At 35.3% G+C, this 7,369-nt stretch overlaps 1 long non-coding RNA gene across 1 annotated transcript; it reads left to right on the top strand.

Moving 5' to 3' along the window:
- Positions 1 to 268: 268 nt before the first annotated feature.
- On the top strand, positions 269 to 1,175 carry LOC138372056 (uncharacterized). Its single transcript, XR_011230663.1, has 3 exons — positions 269 to 687; positions 813 to 869; positions 1,078 to 1,175. It is a non-coding gene; the product is annotated as an uncharacterized lncRNA (long non-coding RNA).
- The last annotated feature ends 6,194 nt before the right edge of the window (positions 1,176 to 7,369 follow it).

The following is a 7,369-nucleotide window of genomic DNA, read 5'->3' as shown; positions in this document are numbered from 1 at the left end:
TATTTATAATTTATTTAGTCATCTAATTCTTAGTTTACTCAATGTATAATAAAAGAGTTTATTCCCAGTATTCGCCAATCATTCTCGCTATGAATAAAACAGCCAAACGCTCACTCAGGGGCTCACTATCGTTATTACGCTCATTCAGGGGCCCCCTCAGATCGCCTAAGGCCAAAGTCTTAGAGGCCTACACTTTCAGTCATCATTCAATCTTCATCCTGTTCACAAGGTTTCCCCAGCCTAGTCATATCGTCATCATGTCAGTGTGTCCCCTGTGCCTGTCTCCTCTCAACAACGAAATCAGGCATGTGTGTCAAACACGGTGTTTAACATGCCTAGGTGAAATGTCTATCAACGCTCTTCAAGAATGCAGACTGTACTGTATAGGATGCAACGGGCCTACACCGCCTGGACATTTTGACGTAACCTGTACCAGCTGTGGACAACTCTATTGTGCAAATCGTAAGTACCGCTTTTTCTCGCACATTCAATAAACTTTCAAAGAAAATATATATCTGAAACACACATACATACATACAGACAGTCAATTTATATATATTATTCTTATTTCAGTTCATGGTTCTACTTCCTGCCCGTACTGTCGTTGGTCCGTTAACCAGGAACCTCCCACCGATGCCAGAAACGTCATTGAACCTCCACCCAAACGCCGTCGCATCATAAATAACCGTACGTTTTCACAATAATTTTCGTAATTTAAAAAGTTAATAATTATATATATTTTTTTAAACAAGTGTATAAATAAGTAATATGTACTCATACAGAAAAATGTTTCCATTACGAATCACGAATAGGAGTTCCTATTCGTGATCAAGAGAATCTCATACTTGGTGGAATCAACATCCCAGCTCGTAAGTAATATTATTATTTATCTGTAATTCTGTTTTTCATCTTATTTAGACTTTTGTTTTTCCTCTTAATAATAAATCCTTTTATTTAGACGATATTTTCCTCTTAAATTTACAAACATTGTTTTCCTATTAAGGTTTTCAAATCCTCTTAATGTTTTCAAATTTGCTTTCCTCTTAACGTTTATTCATTGCTAATATTATATTACAGAATCGCCCCTGGATTCAACCCAACCCTCTGAGTGGAGCACACCTGTACGCAGTCAACCCCAGCTGTCCCAGGAGCTAGAAGAAGATGCGCCAGACGGCAACCTGCAGGCTTCCTCAGATGAAGAAGACAATCATCTCCCTGTTCATGACATATCAGATGATGAAGTCAACGCTCCGGATTCCCCAGAGGTACTTAACTTAGATAACGTTTTTCTGCGAGTGTTAGAAGTCATACGCCATTGCGAAGGATCATTCTCGAGACATTCTTTCTCCATTCCCGGTCATTTAGACGCTGACCCCAGCGTATATATAAATAGGTATAGGGAATTTTTTATAGAATATATAGACACTCAGTTCAGACAAATACAGGAAGAATTCCCTCCCTCATTTCACATTTACCCAGACGTAAGCCTAATTTTGCAAAAACTTAATCATGCCGACGATCAATATGAAATATTAGACGAAGTATTTTCAATTAGAGGCGAAACTCAGACTGTTACACAGGAAGAGGTGGAAGTTCTCGTAAATTCATGGGTTGACGAAATGTCTGCTAAAATTGACGAATGCCTAAAAAATGTCCAATCCTCAAGTGTAGGAATTCATTCCATGTCAGGCTTTGCCATTAATTTTTCATATATTCGCCACCCTATGCACCTTGGATCTTACGTACCATATCCTGCAAAATTAAAGGGTAAAGAATCAGTATTTAATCCTGAAAGTGAAGGAGATGAGTGTTTGTTACAGTGCATTGCAGCGTATAAAAACTTAGCATTGGGCAGGACTATGAATAACGTTAGACATCATTACAAAAACCTTCGATGGTGTAGAAGATTCGTAGTATGGGCAGATGAAATCAGATTCCCCGTATCATTCGATAACCTTAAGAAAATAGAGAAGCTTAACAAAATTTCTATTTATATTTATACAGTAACTCATGAAAGTAACAGATACTATCTTAGTTTAGCTAGGAAAAGCGAGGAAAAGTATGCCGATAAAGTCCCTTTGTTGTTATTAGAAGGCAAGCATCTCTGTCTGATCAAGGACTTTGATAAATTTGTAAAGAATATTAACCATAATCAGTATAATATTCCTAACACTCACAAATTCTGCAAAATTTGTCTTTTGCATGCTCCCTTAGATGAAATTCAGGCTCACGAAGAGTCATGCACTGTATCCCAAGTATTTTCGTTCTATAATAATAATGATAAAATCAGTTTTAAAAATTACGGTAGGACCTATAGCCCAACTCACACCGCCTATTACGATTTTGAATGTCTTTTTGATCGTCAAAATCCTAGAGGCATGGTGGAATGTAAGCATAAAGCAATTGCTTATGCTTACATGATTTTAGACAGATTTTAGACTTACATGATTTTTAGACAATGTCGTAGAAACGTATTCATACGTAGGTCCAGACGCGGTTAATCATTTTATTACAAAGCTAGAAGCCTCATGGAAAGCTATTCATGCTCAGCTCCCCAACTTCCCTAAGAACTTGTCTAGAGAACAGGAAAGAATGTTTCAAAGACAAAATACGTGTCAATTGTGTCATCAAACTTTCAAGAATAAGAAAGATAAACATAGACATCATAATCATGCTATTCAGGAAAATAATTACTTAGGTGCTTATTGTGCTCGTTGCAATTTACAATGTAAAAATGCTCGTAGATACTTGACCACATTTTCCCATAATGCTGCCTATGATCTTGGAATTATACTTAAAGAACTGCCCAAAAATCCTCACCGCGATGTAGAAATTCTAACCAAGGAAGGATTGAAATTTATGCAAGTCATCATAGGTGACCTTAAATTCCTAGATAGCCTAGCTCTCCTTAATGGGTCATTAGGAACCTTAGCAAAAGAGCACGTTGCCAGTAAGAAACCCACCAAGTACACTGAACACATACTAAATGGCGTATCCGATGAAGCTAAAGCTCTGTTAATTAAAGGTAAACAAAGCCTATGTTATGATTATATTTCTTCCATGGACGTGTTAGACGAACCTCAGCTCCCATCTCGAGATAAGTTTTACAATGTTTTACATGACGCTCCACTGTCTGAAGAAGATTATAACAATGCTCTTAAAGTATTTAATATAGGGAACTGTACAAACATCAAGGATTACCTCATGTTATATTTAAAAGTTGACGTGGGAATGTTAGTTGATATATTTACACTTTGGCGAACATCACTGAAAGAAATTTATGAACTAGATATTGTTTTCTATGTATCACTTCCTAGTTACGCTTGGGACGCGTTCTTATTTAAATCAAAAGTTGTACTTGACTATGTGTATGATCAGAATGTATATGATTTGTTGAGAAGGAATCTTAGAGGGGGGTTCACATCTTCCATAAGACAATTTACACAGGCTGTTAACGAACACACTACATCTAACCCTAGCTCTGATGACGATACTCACATTTTGTACCTCGACTTCAACAGCCTATATGCAGCGTGCATGGCTGAGGTACTTCCCCAGGGAGGGATTAGACAATTAACTTTACTTGAGCGGGATACCTTATTAGGGCAAGGGTTACAACATATCCCCTGTGATAAAGACAAAGGCTATTGGATTTTATGCGATACAAAACATGTATCTCCCGAGGTAGCCAGGTATACTGATGATCTGCCCCTTGTACTGTCTCATACTAATATAACTGAGGAGTTTTTGTCAGAGTACAGTAAGAAAACCCTTAATGATGAAAAACGTAAGCTCCCACCTAAAAATACTAAGTTAATTGCATCCCACTTGCCCCAAAACAACTACTTAGTAAGCCTTGATTTCCTGCAATTGCTATTAAAACTTGGACTAGAAGTTGAACGAGTAAAAACAATCTATGAATTTAAACAGGCTCCCTATTTAAAAGATTTTATTTCAACCAACATTCGAGAACGAGCCAATACCACCTGTAAAGTTAAAGAAAAAGCCTTTAAACTCATAAGTAATAGTCTGTACGGGAAATCAATGACAAATATATCTAGATATGCTAATACTCACCATCTAGTAACGACAAAACATTCATTCTTAACTCATGCAAGAAACCCTTTGTATAAACGAGCTGTCTCTTTAGGTCCAGATAGGGTTCTCTGTACAGTAATGAAAGACATCCTTAAAGTTACCACTCCTTCTTATATGGGATATCAAATCTTGCAGATAGCCAAGAGGCGTTTATACGAGTTCTGGTATAATGTAGTTAAAGCCCATTATGGGGAGAGAGCTAGACAAATTTATACGGATACAGACTCATTCATATTTACTCTGACCTGTAAAGATGCTTTCCAAGAAATGACAAAAGCTCCTCTAGTAGATTATATGGATTTCAGTAATTTTGACAAAGATCATCCCATGTATTCTGCTACTCGCAAAGGTGAACTAGGACTCCTCAAGTCAGAAGTAAAGCAGAAAATTATAACTGAATTAATTGCACTCAAGCCTAAAACTTACTCTCTCCTAACCCTTCATAAAGAACATTTATGTAAATGTAAAGGGATTCCTTATCACCAACAAAAGAAAATAACACATGCATCTTTTCAGAACACACTAGAGACAAATACAACTTTTAATTTTGTATGCCGATCCATTCGTAATGTTAATGGACAGATATGCACGTGTAAAACAACTAAGCGTGGTCTGTCAGCTTTTGATGACAAGAGGTACCTCATTAGTCCCACAGAGTCATTAGCTTACGGTCGCCCAGACATTCCAGAGCGTGAGGTACAGGAAGAGGTACAGGTAGAGGAAGAGGTACAGGTGCAGGAAGAGGTTCAGGTAGAGGTAGAGGATCCAGTAATTGTAGATAATCCCCAACCAAGACGTCAATTGTTCCCCATTTTTAATCTTTGGGAAAAGCGGGATAGAGTCGCTCAGCAATTATTCCCTAACAACAACTAAGTCTGTTACTGTATTGTCTGTGTATTATCTATAACTATATTCTATTGACTATGATTTATTTTGGTACGGTACTGGCTATGATTTGTTACTGTAATATATTCAAATGTCTATAATATTGTATTGGCTATGATTTTCTTACTGTATTGGATATGATCAAATGGCTATGTTATGACTATGATTTATTTTGTTACTGTATTGGCTATGATTTTCTTACTGTATTTGATATGAAATGACTATATTCAAATGTCTATGATATTTTGATATTGTATATTCTATGATTTTATTACTGTATTGGATATGATCAAATTGCTATGTTCAAATTGCTATGTTATGACTATAATTTATTTTGTTACTGTATTGGCATGATTTGTTACTGTATTTGATATGAAAATGACTATGATTTAATGCCTGTTATTTTGATATTGTATATTCTATGATTTTTTATTACTGTATTGGATATGTTATGACTATGATTTTATTGGCTATGTTTAAAATAAAAACTCGAATGTAGATTTCGTTTAAATACTCCTTTCATTATATATTTGTAGTTAGTCTATTGAATCCTAGCAACATGGAAGGGCAGAAAAAAGCTATTACTGAATCCCAGTTGAATATATTTAGTGAACCGTCAAGAATTATTATTGCTGGATTTTCAAATGGTGGGAAGAGCTATTTATGTGCTAAAATGATAGAGAAATATCAGCAGAACTTTGCAAAAATAATTATCTGTGGAAGCGGGTATAAAGAGTTGAGAACTAATCCACTTATTAAACATAAGATATCTTTTTACTCTGAAATTGTAAACCCTTTAGACGATCGTGATCCAGAGGACACATCTCATATATTAGTTGTTTATGATGACTTGTATGTTGAATCTACAAACTCTAAAATAGTAAGTGATATATTTACTAAGGGACGGCATGAGAACATCTCTGTTATTTTTATAACCCAAAATATATTTTTCAGTGGGAAATTTTCTAGATCTATAAGTTTAAATGCTTCTCATTTTATTCTGCTTAAATCAAGAGACTTGTCCCAGATAGAAACATTAGGCAGACAAATATTCGGAAAACAAGATGCCAAGAAATTTTTAGATATATATAAGAAAGTGATTTCTCGACAGTATGGGTATTTACTTGTTGACTTGGGCGCTAAAACACCTGAATCCATAATATTTAGGGGAAATATTGTAAATGAATCCCCATATGAAATAGTGTATCAATGGTGAACATTACACAAACTCTTAATAAGATATACAATGACCCCAAGTCCATAGGTGGGTTTGGTGGCGTTTTAAAATTGTATAAGACAGCAAAGAAAACAATCCCTGAATTAACTATAAAAGATGTGAAAGACTATTTAAAAACGTCTAATGCATATACCTTACATCTATTAAAAAAACGTAAATTTAAACGAAGACGTATCTTAGCACCTAGCCCTGTAGCTTTCTTTACCAGTGACTTGGCTGATATGACATTGTTAGCTAAGCACAACAATGATATTAAATATTTATTAGTTTGTGTTGATATATTTTCAAGGTTTGCACATGTAGTTCCACTATCCACTAAATCAGGTCAGAGTGTAAGTGAAGCCATGAAAGCTACTCTGGATTTACCTTCATCAAAAGGTGTAAGGAAGCTTAACACTGATAAGGGCGGTGAATTCTATAATAAATATATGAAACGATTGTTAGACAGTAAAAACATTGATCTGTACAGTGTATTTTCTCAGGAAAATAAAGCCAGCATTGCAGAGAGATTTATAAGAACATTGAAAACTAAGATATATAAATATTTAACGGCTTATAACACCTTAACCTATATAAATGTTTTACCTGATATGGTTAAAACGTATAATAGAACACCACATAGAGGATTAAAGGGGAAAATACCTATTGATGTACACGCTTTATCTTCGCCTCAAGATGTGACTAGGCAATTTAAGCTCATGTATAAAGGAGAGCAGCAGACTAAGCCACGCATCAGTAATCATCTGTCTGTAGGAGATACAGTACGGCTTGCCTTATCTAATCGTATTTCAAAGTTCAAAAGAGGTTTTCATCAACAGAACACTAAGGAAATATTTACAATTGCTCAAATTGATACTAAACAACCCGTGCCTTTATATTATCTAAAGGACTTAAATAATATACTTATAGAAGGCGGATTTTATAGAGAGGAGTTGACTCCCACCTACTTGTCAGATACATTTGAAATTGAGAGAATTATCAGTAAACGTAAAGTTGGTAATACTACTTTATATAAAGTTAGATACGTCGGTTACGACAGTTCATTTGATCAGTGGGTGAATTCAGATGACGTGAAGAAACTATGAAGAAGCAGCCCTTAGTTAGCAAGTATCGTGGATTTATTGAACTATTAGCTAGATTAGGTTATAA

The sequence above is a fragment of the Procambarus clarkii genome, chromosome 4, assembly GCF_040958095.1.
Source record: "Procambarus clarkii isolate CNS0578487 chromosome 4, FALCON_Pclarkii_2.0, whole genome shotgun sequence".
NCBI classification, from domain to species: domain Eukaryota; kingdom Metazoa; phylum Arthropoda; class Malacostraca; order Decapoda; family Cambaridae; genus Procambarus; species Procambarus clarkii.
The sequence above is the reverse complement of the archived record's forward strand: the minus strand, read 5'-3'. Positions and strand labels throughout refer to the sequence as shown.